Genomic DNA, 19,580 nt, shown 5'->3' on the forward strand with positions numbered 1-19,580 from the left:
GAGTGTGCGTGATGTTTTTTTGAGTGTGCGTGATGTTTTTTGGAGTGTGCGTGAGTTTCTTGTAGTGTGTGAGAGACAAAACATAGATTTTGTCCTAAACGGCCCCTCATACTAGCCCCTGCCATACACACACACGCACACGCAAGCAAGCACGCACGCACGCACGCACGCATGCACGCACGCACGCACGCATGCACACTCCATTGCCATCCAGTAGGAAACTGGTCAGCTGGCTGAAATAAGGCTCCTGTACTTTCCCTTTGCTTACGATAAAAGGTGATTTACATCATGAACTTGATAACTTGTAAACTACTGCTAAATACTAGCTAAATTGATCTGGTATTTAACAAAAGCAACAATAATAAATACTTTTAATAGATAATAAAAAAGACAGCAATAGCCAACATGTTTTAAAATGTTAAAACAGAAGAGACGATTGTGGTGGTTCTGCTTTCGGTAAGTTTAAATCACTATATCTTCATCAAGAAGATGAATATACAGTAAGAATCTCATACTGCACCATCCAGATTTTAGAAGTGTAGTTCAAAAGTTAACTCCACCCAATGAAGGAGTGAAAGACACCTAATCGAACCGAGTTCTTCAGACGGGCTGAGCGTATGTCCCGTAAACTTCACTACACAGGGGCTCAAAAAGACAATAAGGAAATGTGGAAAACCATAAAATCATCAAGTCCCTGGAGCTTTTCCAGGTTTTCTCGTGTTACAATTACAAACCTTAATGTGCTTTATTGGGATTTTATTCAACAAAGCAACACAAAATAAGGGTCAAACAAATGGGTGAATAAACCTGTAGTGGGAAAAAAAACAGTTGCAATATTTTAGCTTTTCACAAACAAAAGGAATAATGTGCATTCATATTCAGCCCACGTGAGTGAATGCTTTGCAGCATCAGCTTCCGTTAAAAATGAAAATTGCAAGATTTGGGGCCACAATCTTTAAAAATTTTCATCTGTTAAACATTTTGACATTTTATTATGTTTTCAGATGTTTTCATTTTGTGACTGAATATAAATATATTAATCACTTTGATGCCCCCAAGAAAACTAGCAAACAAAACCAGCATACAAAAAAATACAGCAACATTGCAATAATGCTGATTAATCTTATCATTTTGTTCCTGCTTCCCAATTCTGACACCAGTTTGTTTTTATTTATCTTTTAAAATCCCTACACGATGCATTTAGGCTTGTGATTGTAATGTAGCAAAAATGTGGATAGAGTCAACTGGTAGGAATGTTTCTGCAAGACTCTCTAAATCTAGGACATCATGCCATTAATTCAATAAATTAATTATTATTACAATTTTCTTCTATTTCCTGCAGCTGTCTTGCACTTACATAATGATTCCAGTGTGAAGTCAAAGATCACATTTTTTTAAGATACCAACCATTCTCATTAGTGTAAGTGCAGTAAGACCTAACTCAATCTCAGATAAATACAATAATGAGCATGACCTCAGGGACATGAACCTCTTAATACCGTGTGCATGTGCTACGCTAAATCATGTGGTGGCATTGTGGGAGAAAAGACCAACGAAAATGAAAATTAGCAGCAGTGGCTGAGATATCTGTTTTTGCTCTTTCAATAAAGGCTTACTTTAATTTAGGTTGTTAAAAACACAATATCCTTTAAAATATAGAATGACTGCTCAATAAACACATTAAGAACACTAAAGGGACAAGTTTGTCACTTTTTCCAAGTGTTGACATTGTTTTACCTGAAGAAAAACACTGACCAGCACATCCACAATTAAATTAAAAAAAAATTATATAGAATTGATGCCAGATTTAGCAACACACTCACAAGTCACCAACATTTCACAAACGAAAATGTATCTTTTTTTTTTTGTAAAGTTTTTTGTTTTTTTAAAGTAGAAATACAATTTACTCTTTAATAAATGACAAAAAATTCTTATGGCAGATATTTATCAAAAAAATTGAATGAATAAAATTTACTAAAATGTTTGCAGGACTTACGTTTTATTTAGCTGAAATGTGCTAAAATGGCAAGTGGCTTCCTGGATTGTAAATGTGGGAGACCTCATGGATGGATGGATGGATGGATGGATGGATGGATGGATGGATGGATGGATGGATGGATGGATGGATGGATGGATGGATGGATGGATGGATGGNGATGGATGGATGGATGGATGGATGGATGGATGGATGGATGGATGGATGGATGGATGGATGGATGGATGGATGGATGGATGGATGGATGGATGGATTGATGGATGGATGGATGGATGGAACTTGATCCTTATAACAACACATCAGTAGTTTAAGTAACACCACAATATGGAAGCAGCCCCATGTCAAATGGCGTATTTACTTGGGTGAATGATCATGAAAGCTTTAACATAAACCTACTCATTTCTAAATGAATAGTTATTACCACCCTTTTATGTTGCTGGTTCCAACCGGGTTACATAAGTCTGCCTAAAATTGGCTTTGGAATCCTTCAAAGCACTACCTGCATCCCATCAGTGTTGTGGAAATTTCTGAATGAAGCCGAATGGAAAATGACCAAAAGGTTGAGCAAAGTTTGAAAGAGACCAACAGAACAGCAACAAACTGAAGATGCTTTACTCGAAGGAGAGTATATGAATACTTATGAAAAAGAGAAAAAATGATGAGGGAGATGGAAATGAGGCAAGTGGCGTCTGGCTGCTGGACAGGATTGAGTCTTGACAGTAGAAACATGCAACATACCAGTTCACAAAGGTGTCTTTTAGCACATATAAATGGATAATGTACAGTGGCTCTCAAAGCTGCACATACATATGTTAATTTTAGATTTTTGTGATGTAAAAAAATGAGACCACAATAAAATATGGATATCTTTTGTGAGGCATTTCATATTGCTGATTAAATGTGACTGAAATCAAACTTCTGTGTGAACAGTTTACCGCCACAAAGCAACCCACGAGAAAATGTAGATGTCACACAGCAGCAAGCCATATTACGGAAGTAATAATGGATGTCGCTGCCTATGGATCGATTTTGAAGTTGTAGAGCAAAGGGAACCAACCGCATTGTCACAAGACCATAACAAGACAAAGGAAGCCAGGATAAAAGAAAGCACAACTTAAGCCATTGTTTGTGTCCAGATTTACCGAGTCTGGCTTCTTCGGTCTGGTGCAGAGTGATAATGCATGTCTCACTTCAATGAAATGAAAGTTGTTGACATGTGAGATGACCGTTTTGACTGCAGGCGCTTTGAAAACTATTGGATAAGATCTGATTTAGTACCAGGTGGAAGTGGCACAAATCTGATTTCTTTTTAGGGGGCGTGAAGAGATCTGATTTGGGCCATTCAGATGAAAAAGTTGTATATGTGATGAATACGGGCAAAGAAATTAGATTTGGTTCGCATATTCCTGCTGTAGCCTATGATGATTCGTCATGATCTTTTTGTTTTAGCACCACAAAATCTGGTATTTTTGGATTCTGAGTTTAGCATGTTTACAAAAGAGAATATGAGCCAAAAAAAGTTAATTAACACAAAAAAATAGTAGCTACTTTACCTTTGAGATGGGTAAGTATATCTCCCTTACCCAATAATTTGTCTGAGTTTCACTGTCTTTACTTTGCCCAGTGTGATGAGAGTTACAATCTGTTCTAATTAGTTCAGGCTTCTTAATGGCAACCTTTAAATTATTTACAACATTCTGGACAACATTGGACTTTACTTGAATTATCCTGCTCTGCATCTTATTCCCATCAATACTATGTGATTTGCACCACAACCTTTCACAATCAGACGGAGATGATGTAAGGAAAGGCAAAAGGGGGAAGTGAAAGGCAAGTTATTTTGATGAGAGTCACACCTGTTTTTCTGTGTGAGATGTTTCCAAGAGCATTTTGGAGAATTTTGAGCAATTATTGCACCAGAGTCTCAGATGCACACAGGCAATCAGCAAGCTTTGACAAAAAACCAAGATGATGAATCTAATTTTCGAGACCAAAAGCAAATTCTTAGGGCTCTAGGGTATGTAGATATGGGGCAAACACAAAGATTATTAAAAAAGGGAAGGCTTATCTTGCATTCTAATTCAATATGTCACACATCTCCCTCATCAAACATGTTGAAGGTAGTTCTTTATATAGGAAAACTGGCATTAGCTAAGGAAATATCAAATAGATCTTAAAGAATTTGGCCATCTGTCTTGTGAAAAAGCTTCTTTTCTGGTGTTTTACGTTGTCCTATGAGGCTTCAAGTCATCCTTAATGCTGAGAAAGTTAAATGTATGCACAGTTTCTGAACAAATTCTGCAAAGTGCTTTAAAAAGATAAAGCAAAAAAAAAAAAAGCAGCAAATAATAAAAGGAGAAAGAGTATTTATTACAGAGGAATTAAACCCTAAAAAAAACTACTGGGCGAGCCATGAAAGCATTTAAATGTGTGTTAAAGGTAAGAGAGGAACAAGCAAAGTGAAATGGTTTGGAGCAAAAATTTAAAAGAGAGAGAGAGCGAGAGACAGAGAGAGAGATTGAGAGAGAGAGAGAGAGAGAGAGAGAGAGAGAGAGAGAAAACACTTGTGACAACAAAAAGAAACATTCAAAAAAGAAAACTGAATTGAGATGATGATGATGATGCAAATTTTAAAAAAAAAGAAATAAAAGAGCAAGAAACTAAGACAAAGCATGAAAGACTGAAGATGTGAAGACTGAGAGAAAAAAAACTAAGTGAGAAGATTTCCTGAGAAAGCCAGGAGTCTGTGTGTGTGTGAGCTGGGAGGAAAAAAAAAAAGAGGTGCTTTTGTGAAATATTCAGTGTGATAGAAGACTTAGAGAAGCAAAATCCCTTCCCTGGAGAGATGGAAAAGAGAGGAGGAGCTGAGAAGAGGAGGAAAAGGGATCTGCGATTGAAGTTTTGGATAAGAGTCATAAGGCTGGAGACCGTTTCAACAGAGAGGTCTGCTGTGAGGCTTTGTGTAGGACTGTGAGGTCTCTCTCTATTTTTAAATAGTGTGTGGGTATACTGCTCACACCTTATAGCACTGAACATACCTGTGGAGCCTATTGGAGGTGCACTCATGTGGGTATTTCTCCTTAGATACCTTGCCAAAGAAGAAGAAACCAGACTGCAGCTGTTAAAAAAAAACACTTTTTGGATTTTGTAAAGGGAATAATTTGTAAGTCAGATCAGTAATGGAGGCAGCTCAGCCTCCATGGGATAGATGGTTTTAGTTGTTTGCCACTGACAAAGTCTAATTCCTGAACTCTTAGGGTGAGAGGCATGGTTGACTCATACCCCTGCTCTCTCTAAATGCAGGCTTTGCTTGTTGCTATTTCTGAGATAGCAGAAAGAGAGAGGAACGTAACACTTCTGTTATGTGGACAAAGGCATGCCATGAATTTAGAAGTACATCCATCCTTCATGTCATCGGGAAACACAACATAGTGCAGATCTGGCTAATGCTGCACTCTAACCTATCCCCATGAACTGGAGCACCGGTAATGACATCCACTGATGGAAGCAGCCTCTTTCAGCAGGATAATGCATCCTGCCAAACTGGAAAGGATGCTATAGGATGTGTTGGACGAACTGGTGTAATCTACTGCATGATGGGACTCCCTCAGAGGCTCTGCATCTACGTCTCAAAGGGTATGAGCTCCTATTGATGACACTGGGGAGACTTAAAACTTGTGTCAAGCTGCTCTGTGTGTTTTGTTTTTTGTTGTTGTTGAAGTTTTACAATTAAATATGGCTGTGGTTGACAATAATTTTATTGCACCTTCCTCATACCCAAATATATTTATTTTATTTCCAAGTTCTGACAGTATGCTGCAAACTACATGACTTTTTCTTTCCAGATGTGTTTGGTATTACAAAGTAAACAGAAAGGCCCTTGAAGCTAGAAGACATCGATCTGAAAATCCAATATTACTGCTGAGAGTTAAAAACATAACAACTTGATTGATAAATAAGGTTATTCAGACTTTTGAAATCTCTGGTTTAGTTATTGGATACATAAAACGGAGAGACATACATTGCTATTTAACTTGTAAATAGCAATGTAGCAATGATGTCAAAATAGCCTCCATTTAAGGCATCACAAATATCACCAGTGGTACTTGTTCTTCTTTTTTTTAGTTTTAGAACCACTGAGATATGGCACAAGGAGGATTACAATCACTTACATGTTTACATCCAATATGACTTTTAGCATGCTTTTATGGGACATTTCTTGTTTTTTTTTGTTGTTTTTTTTAATAAGTTTTCAGTTTTGTGCACATAGAGCAAGATTTTTGTGAAATTTAAAGTTCTTCTGTATTAAGACAACAAAAATCATTAATTCTGTAAGAAAATGCTGAAAACAAGATATAATGGCTAGATATTTTGGTTGTCTTCAGATAAATGTTTAGTTCTATGATTAATGAAATCGTGACTAAGATAAAAAATGTTGGCCATGTTGCATTCAATATCAGATCTATTTTTATCTTTTCTTAGGATGAAATGTGCAGCAAAGACAGTTTTTTATTTGCTTTTGAAGCAGTTTTTGAGAGCCAAGGTTGTTAAATTGTGTAAAGTGACCTCTGTAAATGAGTTAAAATTTTTTAAATAGCTATAGGAAGATTGAATGACGAAGAATATTTTTTTATTGCCAGTCCTTTTTTTTTTAATAAATAAAAACCTCTAAATTAATTAAAGAATAGGGTTTCTTTTCATCAGGCAACAGAACAAATTGTTTCAAAGAATAAAAGAGGATTTGAAAAATGAAAAAAGAAGAAACAGACACTGCCCAAAGGCAAGGTAAGGCAAGCTGCGGCTCAACAGGCAGAGGATGCAAAAATGTTGAGATCGATTATTATCTCTCAAATTACAAAATAAAAGGGAACTGACTTTTTACTTTCTCAGTATTAAACTCATCCATCCTTTGCAGAGAGACCAAAGGAAGGAGGAGTAAGGAGCAGACCTGCAGTATGTGCATCTGCAGAGCGGTCATATTTCACCTGTAGCCAACAAAGACCCTGACTTGCATAATGTAATGGGAACATAAAGCCTCATTTATGACCGGCTGAGCCAATAAATCCTGATCAGTTCTGACCTCTCAGCGCTTCCTCACTCCAGTTGTCATCCTTGCTGGAGCAAGCAACAAATGACTGAAATCTCCACATCCCTGGAACAGATTGACTCTGCTTTTGCTTCTGGAAACAGGTTTTGTGAGGTTTAGCAGCTGTTGCCAAGGCAGATTTGGCATAAATTTGCAACTGTCTGTATTTACTTATCAAGTGCGGAGCTAAATCTGTGCCTGAAAGGTGTGGACACAGTGCTCCTTGCACTTTCAGTGTTACATGCTTATTTATAGGAGTTTTCCTTTGAGAGTGTAAAATATGGGAAGGAGAATATTTAAATGAATCACGCCAACTTGTTTACTAGGCTTTGCGCCTTGCACATTGCCAACTGTGCCATTATTTACTGCCAAAAACCATGTTTTAGCTATTGTGTCTAATGTGATGCTTTGGGGGAGATGAGCAGATGTTACCAACAATAAAAAGAGATGAGAATTTGTGAAGTGAAACTGTTTCTATTCAAATAAATTGAGTTGGAATTCCAAGAAAAGTCACTATACCAAGGTTGAGTGGGTTTAATGATTTATGAAATCATTAAACCCACTCAATTATGAAAGTACCTTGCATAAGAATTCACGTCCCTTGGATTTTTCCACATTTTGCCACATGGCACACAAATATCAATGTGTTTTACTGGGATTTTATTTGACCAATACTTGTGAAGTAGAAGGAAAATGATATATTGTTTTTAAAAGTGTTAATACTGAAAAGCTGAGTTGAGCTGTGGATTTTTAATCCTTCGCTCTAAGCCAATACTCGTATCTCCTCTCACTGCAATTAGGCCACCAAGTATTTTTGTGTTGTGTCTCGGCTGAACATCTAAGAAACCACTATTTTTTTTTTTTTTCAAAATTGGCTCTCTTGAATAGGTTTGAACGGATAACATTGAACAGATAATGTCTGCGAACAACAATTTTCAAATTTTGCCAATTAGATTTGGGTAAAAAATTTTATTAAACCATTTTAACATGTGAAAATACTTTGGACTATGCTGTCCCGTTGCAGCTTTTGCTCAATATTTAATGTTGCCAGACCCAGTCAGGAAATAGTTATTATGACTAGAGTGACAGCATGGTGATATTTCTGGAATATAGAGAAGTCACCATTTGTCTAGATATTTAAAAATAAATCGAAGCTGTTCAGTCCAATATATTCTTGGTTGACAAATGTTGTATGACTCACATCACACATCTCTTATGTCTCATAAAGTTTGCCTCTGATTACTGCTTTGGGAAGTCTCCTCACCATGACACCCAACTTGTGAGGGAGGAGAAACTGCAAATAATGTCCATCAATAAGGTCCCTTGAGATTTAGTTGTAAGGCAGTGTTGAGGTCAGCAGTGTTGAGGTCAGCACTTAGGTCTGCCAGTCTCTGGTTTAAATATCAATGGATAGATATTCTCCTTGTGGAAATGTGGGATTTATTTTGGTACTCCAATCCAAAAATATTGATGTTAGGTTATGAACCGACTTTAAGAGTAGGTATATGTCCTTCATATATTAAAGAGTACATTTACAGTATCACCTTGTTTAACAATTATTCCTGGGATAATAGCTGTTAACCCATGTTGACATTGATACCCATGTGGTTAGAAAAAAAAAAAAAGAAGAGCAAATGTAGAGTTTATCAAATTTAATCTGATGACTATCAGCATAAGCCGGTAAAAAGTAGGTACTTCATTAGCAAAATGTTTCTTTGTTAGCAACCACACAGATTTGTGCTGCTCCTGGAACACAGCCGTGGTCATTAGTTTTAAATGAGCTTCTTGTGTCTTGTGTTCACACTCAGAACCGGACACTCCCACCGGTACCATTTCTGAACTGCAACCAGATGCTAAACTGCCCCTGATAGTACGCAACCCCCCAACCCCCCGAGTATTCCCATCTCAAATCCATCCGTGCATTCGGCAACACCGGTACAAAAAAGGAGACGCTAGATATTCTCCATCTGCATTACTGATAATGGCATTTTCCCAGGATATGTAATTGCTTATATCCGTGTCCCTTCACACAAACCATTTTCTCAAGCACAATGGCTCTGTCATAATTGTTTTCAATTAAAAAGTAGCGCGCTGCAGCTGTCTAAGTATGGCTGTTCAGGGGTAAAGGCTAGCAGAAGGTTGAACCTTTGGCAGCCATGGTTATGATCGGAAGGAGAGCCACAGTTGAAGGAGTGATGAAGCAGTAGCTTTGTGGGATCCATCTTTAACAACAGCTTGGGGTGTTATATAAGGAGCAATGCAACTGGGGCTGGTGGAGAAAGAACAACCGATGACTCCTGATGATAAATATAACAGGGAAGCAATAAGTGGCAGATTCTTGCCATGGAATGTATGCCTAATTACATTTTTGCCTCTTGTTTTTTTTAATTTTTATTTCATCATCGTCTCATCTTTCGTCAGTAAAGCTATTACGTGCGGTAACGTGTGAGGAATTTTGTCAGTGTCAGTTGTGCCCTTTATGTCATTTTCCTGATCTGTAACCTAGCTTCTGTGTTGCTGGCCCAGATTCTAGCCCACTTATGGCACTTTTCTGCTGAACGCAACGAAACTTCAAGCCAACGGTACCACAATTTGGCTCTGTTGTGTCTGCATAGCTATGAGGAAATGCCCCAACTAACAGGTGAGGAGACTTGCGTATAAAATTAGGCCAGGCTGTGTATGTCAGGACAGGGTTGCTTGGCCTCCAGAGGGCTGCTTGAAGGAAGAAGAAGAAAAAAAAACAGGCATTCTTGCTTCATTCTCTTCCCTGTCTGCTTCAAAAGGCCACTGCAGCTGTCTAATGACAGAGATAAATAAGAAGTGGGAGAGAAGGGCACAACTGAGACACCGGGAGGTGAGAGATGCCCAAAGACGAAAGGAGGAGATGGAACCAAGAGTTGTAAAAAGGGAGAATTTCTTTAGCAAGGTATACAAGAGGAGAAAATAATTCACAGATGTGGGCAAAGACACAATGAGTGGTAATGAATGCCATTTTAATGAAGTACTCTCTCTCCCTCCTTTCTCCTCTGCCTCTGATCTGTCTTTTCTTTCTGTCCCCTCTTTTTCTTTTGTGTATTCCCTCTCTTTTCTATAACGCAGGAAGACCCTGGGGATGGGATAGCTCATTAGTAATTTACGCCCTCTCCCCACAGATGTATTTTCAATGTCTTGAATGCTGCTTAATTAAGCATCTTGCAGCAAAGTGCATAAAACAATTTTCTTATACATGAATAAGAAAGAGGCCTCAAAGATCCTTGCTTTGGAAGAGTCTTTTGCCTTTTTTTTTTTTTAATATTCCACTTATTCAGATTTTTGAGCCGAGGTCAAACCTCACTGAGTCAAAGAGAGCAGACAATGGCTGCGCTCTCTTGTTTGTCGATGAGATATGGAGCTATCGCCAAAAGTGAAATGAATACAAAACGAATATGTGAGATAAGAATACCTTTGAGCACTCTGCCCAGAACTGACCGTTTTATCATAACATTTGCAGACTGAGAGGAACACAGTCTTTGTTCCACTTTGCACAATGTGGAACAAAGTGGAAATTATGACTTTAGTTCTCCTTATTTCTAAAATTCCTTTGTCTTAACTTTTGTTTTTCACAATTATTTATTATTATTTATTTTCAAATAGTAATTTTTAACCAATATTCTTCTGTACTTAGGTCTTGTTCAAACTGTTCTGAGGCAGAAATATCCTTGCATCGTCGGTGGAGTTTTTTTTAATTTTTTTTATTTATTTATTTTATAAACAACACATTGTGACCTTTCTTTTCTATAATTTTTTTCTCTTCTAAATAAAACATTTGTTTGCATGGAAATGCTGGAGGAATAATAGCTTTTTGCCACAACACCACCCCGCACAGCTCACTTTAAATTGCCACAAATTGTTGAATTTATCCTGGCTCACACCAATGAGCATGTAATGATTTGTGCAGAACCATTCCACCGCGGGCCAGTGACTTTATGAAGATTTCATGAGTTTAATTTCTCTTCCTGCTGTGTTGCTGCTTGCATTGGTTTGCATGCTAGTTTGAGTGTTTTTAGTTCTATAGTTTCATAATTTGTCAGCAGTTTCTTGCAAAGTATTGTTTGAAGCGAAGGATGGGAAAATGCAAAGCTGGTTAACAATCCCTCTTTGAATGGCTACTCACATCACTGTTTTTGTTCAACCAATAATCTCTGTAAAGCATGTCTACATAAACATGCACTTCCTGGTTAGGTTGCTGTTACTGAATGAAGCTGAAATCGTTGCTCAAGTATTGAACAGTGGCTGTCATAGTGCAGCGCCATAGCAGAACTTCTGCACAGAGTGCTGAAGGTGACACCAATCATTCAAATTCTGAATCAGAACAAGATGAAGTGGAAAAAAAATTGGACAGTAGCGACTACATTACAAAACATTTCAAGTTTCCAGTCAAAGTTAGCTGAAGATGAAGAATGCTTTGGACTTGTGCCAAAAGAGCTGTTACACAGCATATCAGAAGCTATCAACACTACAACGTCAAAAGAAGACAAAAACAGTCAAGTGGAGAAAATCCACTACTTTCCCTGCAAAATGCAACAAGTGGAGAAAGAATAGGTTTCCACCTGCGACACTGTCGTGCAGCTGCAAGAGCTGCAGAGTTCACATACAGCGTATGGAACACTTTGACGTGTAAGTATGTATGCAAGTATTATGTATGTATAATTAAGTAAGAGGAAAATCTTTGAACTGATTCTGATTTCAGGTCAGGCAGCTCTAGTAATTTGTCCTTCGATATATGAAAGTATACGATAAAACAGCCAGCGAACGATTTTACTGAACAGCTGTAATCTTCAAGCACCTTGCATTTTCATCTCAGCAAGTTAACTACTGTCACCGAGGCCCATCTTTATGCCCACCAAAAAGCAGAATAAGAATAAAATTGATATGGTAGTCAATCAAGCAGAAAATAAACCTAGAAATCCTAGAGCAAGAGAGCTTGGTTCAAATGAGTGTCCACCCAGCCTTGTACCTTTCATACTCTTACAGCACCCAATGTCTTTGAAACAAAACAGAGCCCCTTGCTGCTGAACATTTTATAAGGGCATTTGTTTCACACATATTTTATATTCACTACTGCAACCAAAATGAGGTGATAGTATTATATTTCTGCAGCCAATAATAATATTTACCTCCAAGAGGACCCTCATACACATTTAGTTTTAATTTACTAAAGAGTGACTGGGACCAGAATTATTTGAAATATGGAAATCATTTACAACTAAAGTCAATCATGGGAGATTTTATATATTTTTTTAAATTATATTTGTCTCTAATTCATGAATACCTAACTTTAATGGAAATAAATACATGTTGATTATTGAGAACACAAAATAACTGTTTTTACAAAGAGGGAAGGATAATGGCTAAAATGGCAAAGACATACTCCATCAATTGTTTTGCTCAAAGTATAATTACTGTTTTGTTATTTTCAATTCAATTCCATCATTTAGCTTCTACCAGAAGCTAACTGACAACATTTAAGTACATTTCTGAGAAAAACTGATTTAATAGACCCAAGACGTGATGTCTGAATGTCTGAATGTGGCTCGTGAGGTAAAGTGCTCTGAGTGGTCAACAAGTCTAAAAGTGAGCTTTACGAATGTTTTCCTTTAGAAACGCGGCCCATTAGCAGTCCCCAGCACAACCACTTTCATTTGCAATGCTGATACTGATGATTTGAATCTCAGTAAAAATGTGACGTTCCTTATTATTTTCTGAGCCATCACACACAAACTGATACCAGCTATTATCAAATTCTGTCTGATATTCATGTGCATTCTACGAATATTAATAACACGAAGGGCATTGTGAGAATTGGGAAATTTAGTTGAAACAATCTCAATGCTGGCAGGAGATAGAGATGTAAAGGTGTAAAGTGTGTAAAGGATGCATGTTTGCATGTGGAAGCCAGAGGGATCTGTTGACATCCTTGTGCTCACATTCACACTATTTTTAGGTCAACTGCATCATAGCGTCCTACTTAGATGCTTTCTCTAGTTTACACTTCAGCCAAATCAAACAGCTATAATGAACTGATTTGTCAGCTGTCTATTCAAAATAGAAGTGGAGGAGCGGTCCAAGCAACTGCTCATCAAGGAAGCAACTGTGTTTTTTGGGACCAGAGGGTCCTTGAGTGAAACGTTTTCCAGTGTCTGGTGCCTCACATGGTTTTCCACAGAAAGACTTGGTAATCCTCCACTGATTTCTACATACACTCACCCCCCCAAAGTTATTAGGTTCACCTGTTCAATTGCATGTTAACATGAATAGTGAATCAATGAATCATATGGCACCAGTAAGGGGAGTTTGTCAAAGTATCAATGCATAGATTGGTTTAGCATGATAGAAAGTCAGCAGAAACCCAAAAAACACTCAATACAACCCAATGTGTACCGGATTGGAGCTTTCATTGCATAACACATCAAACCTTATAATAGATGAGCTACAGCAGCAGAAAACCACACAAGAAACCGAGGAGAGTAACAGAACCTCATCAAAACTGGACGAGAACATAGTAGAAAAACAAACTGTTCATGGGTTTCTGAGGAATGTTCCCAACGCTTGATTGAATCTGTGCTACAGCTAATTAAGGCATAAAATTGGGTCCAACATGAAACAAGCAGAGTGTTGGTACCTAATCATGGGTCTGTTCGGTCTAAAGCAGACTGAACAAAGCTGTTTATCACAAAGAGTGCACGGTCATTCAAACATTCAAAAACACTTGGAAGCATAAACTGGACCTTAGAATGCCAGTGACCACGTAACACATGGCAGAGGGAGAGCGAAACAAAATCTGAGTCAGAGCCACACATGGAGAGCATGGTTTTCTGTACAAATATAAAGTAAAAAAATGAGGAAAAAATATTCAAATACGTAGTCCGATCATCAATAATGAAGTATGGTGAAATAAAATAAAGCTTTTTTCAGAAAGGAAATTATTATTTGGTTTAGAAAATCAATTAAACAGCTACATCATTAGCTCGATTGTAGCCTGCTGACCAGCCAGCTAGCTGGTTACTGTGATGACTGAACACACAAGAGCACTTTTTGGGATGCGTGGAATACAGGTCAAGGCCTGACAAAGATGTAAATATAAAACATATGAATGTGGCAATATGTTTACGTTGGGAAATACATGTTGGTCAGAGACCTAGAAAATGCACACTCTCCGGAGATCGGCCGGACGTCTCTATGATCGAGCCAACATTTCGTTGTGATTCAGTTGTGCTGACTTAAGCTGCAGTCTGCAATAAAATCTTCGCTGTTCAACCAAAATCCAGCATGCAGGGGTTTTAGTCCTGAAGCGTCACCACACGATCATCTTGAATACACCACACTACCTACCCAGGTAAAGAGATAGATGGATGGGCAAACAGAGAAACGGATGGATAGAAAAAGAGAGTAACATTAGGAGGACTGTAAATGACACGGGGCTCAGCTGGAGGATTGAGGGAGCAGCTGACTTGAGTGTGCCTGGGTGCAGGAAGGCAGCAGATGAGCAAGGAGGGCAGGACATGAGATACCTCTGGCACCAAGCTCAGTTATGAGGAAAAAGGAAAACAAAAACATATGCTGTGTGTGCACTTTGTCCAGAAGCTTGTTGTTATATAACTAACTGCAGCATGTGTGTGCGTGTGTGTGCGTGTGTGAGTGTGAAAAAAAGGCAAATTCTGGCTGTTATGTGTTGGCATTTCTTGTCCAGCTAAACCAGTTTTGTCTCACACACTGACAAATTGTTTTTTAAAAGAAGAAGATAAAAGTGTTTCCTCTATGCTCTCTCTTCTACATTAAGATCATTGCAGGCCACCAAATGTGGGGACACTGAGCAAACACTGCGTCACATTACACAGATGTTTCAAAAAGTCACGCTGATGGATAGAGGCACCTCCTAATCTCCTACAACCATCTGTAACCTGTGCTGGCTGCTGCTGCGATGGTAAATCACTGTAACTGCGAACGTGTTGGTTGCAGACTGTAGGAAGCCCGGGACTCGGCAACGCAATGACATTGGAAAACGTTTACACAGGAATAAAACCAGGATTATTGACTCTATTATTTCCATTTATCATACTATGCCTTGCCGTGTCATTTAAACGTATTACACCTGTTTGCACACAGATGATTTGAATCTTATTTTATGATGATACATGTAATATGTCAAAGAGACAACAAAATCTGAACGGCTGGATGCAGTAGCACAAGAATATAAGGTGGAATGAGATCTTCACAGTGTAACAACCATGAGCAAAAACGCCACTTTGTCATGATTATTATGTTTAAATGCAAAACAAAAATGCACAGCATGATTTAATTCAAAATAGAGGGCAACAGTTAATCATTTTTAAGCTAAAAAATGTGTTATTATTTATTATTATAATAATAATAATAAAAAAATATTTATTATTATTGTTATGTTGTCATCCATGTAATGTATTTATTATTTTATTAATTAATACATAGACTTTGGCCAAAATAGTAATAATATCAACATTTACTGGTTCATTAGTTGCCCTTCGTGTTGAGGTAATAGTGTACTTTTTGTGGCTTGACTACAGAGTTCAACTATTGTTACCCAGTGAGAGCGGTAGGTGGCGCTCGTTTAGCTTCCACACCGTGACTGCCCATCTTTTCTACAATGTCAAGTATTTCCATTTTGCAGGATGTGCACTTTCTATGGCATTTTCGTAATTTTACACTGTAAGATGATGTAATGGAAAAAGCTGATCTCACATCTTCCATATTTTTTTCAACTGGACAATGTCAAAGAAGCTTATCAAGTAAACCTATTAAATTTGAGTTTACTGCCAGATGTCACAAACTTTGTGTTTTACTCATTAAGTTAACATTGGCTTAAAATCAGGACTAGGTAAGGAACTTAGAATAAGATTTTAAACTGGTCTATGTGTCCATTACCTTTTGCAATAACCAAACTAAAAGATCTATTTCAACATTAGCACCTGCAAAACTTTCTACAGTGTTTAAGTGTCACCTGAAAATCAGCATGTTATGACAGAATCTGCATCTTTAGTCTTCTAATAATATCAGTCTGGTTACTGCATAACGCCTGACACATATTTCAAATAAAATATTATATAAACTTTAGGTTATGTGCATTGTGTTTTACTCTGGTAGTTATGAAACTGGTGAAACTAAAAATGGAGATTCGATCGTAAGGTATAAAAAAGTTATCTTTTTGTCCTTTAGATGCCTGGCCTTCTACAAGCAGTGGCTAAAAGAGGGCTCTAGACGTAAACAGACTGACTGGCAGACAAACAGGCTGGTAGATATTACATAAATTGCACATGACCAGTCCTAAACATCTTACAGTAATGTTATGTCATTATTATCCCACTGTAAGATGATTTGACTTTTTAATATTACTCTAAATGCATCTGACAGCTTAGGTTACGTTCCATTATAATCTCCCAACCCAGTCTCTTTTCTTAACGTAAGCACTGGCATGAAGAATGAATCGACTGATCTGTGTCCACAGATATTTGCAGTTTTTAAATGCTAATTTACCTTATTGTAGTTACCGTTATGTGTAACAGTTGATTCCACATTCAGAAAATGTAGACATTCTGTGTTGTAGAAGCACAGCACCAAGAAGAATGTTGAATTTTAAGTTGCATCTTAAATAATGGTGTTTTTTGAAAGATGGATGAAAAGCAGAAACACAGAATAGGTTTTCAACCTCAAGGTTTGATAGGAGGTTGTTTGCATCGCGTTGCATTGAATTCAACGAATATACTGACTAGAAATAGAATAGAGACACACATTTGAATTTACAAAACATGCTAATCATGTTTTCGCCATGCATCTTTATTTGCTTTTCTTGCTCAGCAACCTCTTACATTGTCTCAGAGGTGTAGTCCTGTTATAGCTTCAACCAGACTTACTATGATGCGTTCTCTTTTTCTCCTCTTTCATATAAAAGCCAGTCTAATAAGGCCAACGGGGGCTGTATTCTGGGTTCATTGTAAAAATAAAATATGATGTAATATCACCATTATGGCTTTAATAGAAGCAGTTTATCAGTTCTGATAAGTTTAATTATTCAATCGATACCTCTCTGGCACCTCTTCTAGTAAAGCTGCACTAAGCACCAGGGAGTTAATCTCAATAATTTCTGCCGCCTGTTTCTCGGAATGTAATCTATATAATGTTTCTTAATCCCTTTGACATTGACCTTGATTTCAGGAAGAACTTGCAGCAGTAGATGGGCCAGAATTTTGCATCTGTTCTGTTAATGGGGAGTTAATCAATAATTAATTGAAGCTTAAGATGGAAACAGCTTCAATACACAGATACATTTCAATGTATTAAAACGTTGAAAGATTTTTATTTTTCAGTAATTCATTTGAAGTTGTAGAATAAGTTCATTGCATAGATTAACTACACACAGAGTAGTTATATTCCATCTGTTTCTTTCAGTAAAATGAGAAGATTTTGGCTCAGAGATTAAAACATTCAGCTTTTCAGAAAATCAAAGTATCACATACAACCACTGGGAGTCCACTGTAATTAATCTACTTCACATCATTTGCACTCAATACTTGGTCAGCTCTCCTTCTGAGTTCTTCCCCCAGACCCTGACCGTGATTTCCAGCTGACATACAAAATTAACTTTCACCTGAATAGAGGATTTTGGACAAAGAGCAAATGTCCACATCTTTTTCTCCTTAGCCCAGATAAGAGATTTCTCTAGGTCAGGAATTGCTTAACACAAGAAATGTGACCATTTCAACTTCGACCCTGGCATTTTGTTAAGTTACCCTCAAACATTTTAGTCAGGTTTGCCATATAATCCTCTCCAGACTGCTGTTATTCCTATTGCATGAGCACTTTGTTTTCGACCACACTTTTTCCTTCCACTTAACTTTGCATTATTATGTTTGGATGTAGCACTCTGTGAAGATTTTTGCATCCCTTGTGGAGGGTAACTCTGTCTGTAGACCATAAGAAATTTCAAGTAGAAATATAATTTTCATCTATCATGTAATCAAGTATATTTTTAAGTATATTTCCTGGTTTTTGTTAATTGTAAGCCATAATTATCTGCAATTACATAAATAAAAATTGGAAATAAATAATTTTATGATGTAAATTTATAACTTTTGAGTTTCTCATTTGAACTGAATTAAATAAATACACCTTTCCAGAAAGAATAAGAACCTTCTTTTGCTTTTTCTTAAAGATGCCTTGAAGTGAAATTATTACGCAAGACTACATATGGATCTACTATAACTTGAAGTGCTTTTAAAAGTGAAGAACATTCAAAGAATGGATAAGTGAATGAATGTAAGTACCACAACAAAGGCTCAATCTGGCCAGAGAAAGAGACTATTGTTGAGATTCCTTAAGAGTAAAATGTAAGAGCAGCAGGATTCCTAACAGTAAAATGCCAAATGCCCCAAATATGGACAGTCATCTGTCAGGCTTTTAACACTTTGCAACAGCCAAAAAAAAACAAAAAAACAACAACAGCAAAAAAAAAAACAGCTGAAGCAACTGTCATGCTGTACTGGCTGTGATTTCACATTGGGTTAAAAAACATAAATATCAAACTATTGGCACTTTCCAGTGGTTTTCATTTGGAGATTTACACTGCAGCTGTTTTACGCGTGCTGGCTGAGCAGCTCTCCAGAAAAAAAAAAAATCTCTTGATCCTGGATCGTTTGCTTTTTTACATTTTTTTATTTAATGTTTTGTTTTGTTTAGATTCCTTGCTTTTTTTGCAAACAAGTCATGCATGCAAAAAAAAATAAAAAATTAAACAGATTTCAACTTTAATGTATTGGCTTACCTAAAGTTGTCGCTGCTTAGGAGAAGTGCAGGTCTGCAGTCTCTTTATCCCCAAAAGGAAACTCTGGTGCGCCGTGGTAACAAGTGCTCGCAGAATAAAAAGAGATGTTACTAATAAGGTCTCTTTGTTAATAGACCTGCAGCGCCGAAGAGGTGAACTGAGCGCAGCTCCCACTCTGGCACGACTGTCTGCTCATCGGTGAAAATTAGTTTGCGTGCTTCTGACTGCCGCCCTCCCTCCCACTCACTCACTCACTCTCTCTCCCTCACTGTCTCCCACCCAAGAGAAATAAATAATCTTTAATCTCTCGGTCTCTTTCCCTCTTTCCCTCCATCTCACTCTCTGCCCAGCAGGAGGGGGCATTTTTGAGTAAAATGAGGCTTTTTTTTTCTTTAAAAAAAGAAAGTCTCATAAAGGCAACAAGAAATATTCCCCACAGAAACCTTCCATGCTTCTTTCTTTTTTATAATATTTTAACAACCCCCACCCCTCAAAATATAAAAACCTGCCTCTCCCCTGTCATAATTGTTTCTTGGGCTGTCCGGTTGGTGCAGGACTGGTCGGGATTAAACCGTGGGATTATACCTCAGCATTCATTTCATCCCACACATGGAAGCACACTGGTGGACAATGACATCAGCCTTTGGCAGATTCAGACAAACAGA

General features: G+C 37.5%; 1 protein-coding gene across 1 annotated transcript in view; it reads right to left on the minus strand.

The window, feature by feature from the left end:
* camkvl (CaM kinase-like vesicle-associated, like) overlaps positions 1–19,120 on the minus strand; it is a 49,521-nt gene extending 30,401 nt beyond the window's left edge. Inside the window, exon 1 of the mRNA XM_008413814.2 lies at positions 18,916–19,120. The gene's annotated coding sequence lies outside the window, so the exon portion shown is untranslated. The remainder of the gene's footprint in view (positions 1–18,915) is intronic.
* Positions 19,121–19,580: the final 460 nt, after the last annotated feature.

This window comes from Poecilia reticulata, linkage group LG7 (assembly GCF_000633615.1).
Source record: "Poecilia reticulata strain Guanapo linkage group LG7, Guppy_female_1.0+MT, whole genome shotgun sequence".
In the NCBI taxonomy this organism is placed as follows: Eukaryota; Metazoa; Chordata; class Actinopteri; order Cyprinodontiformes; family Poeciliidae; genus Poecilia; species Poecilia reticulata.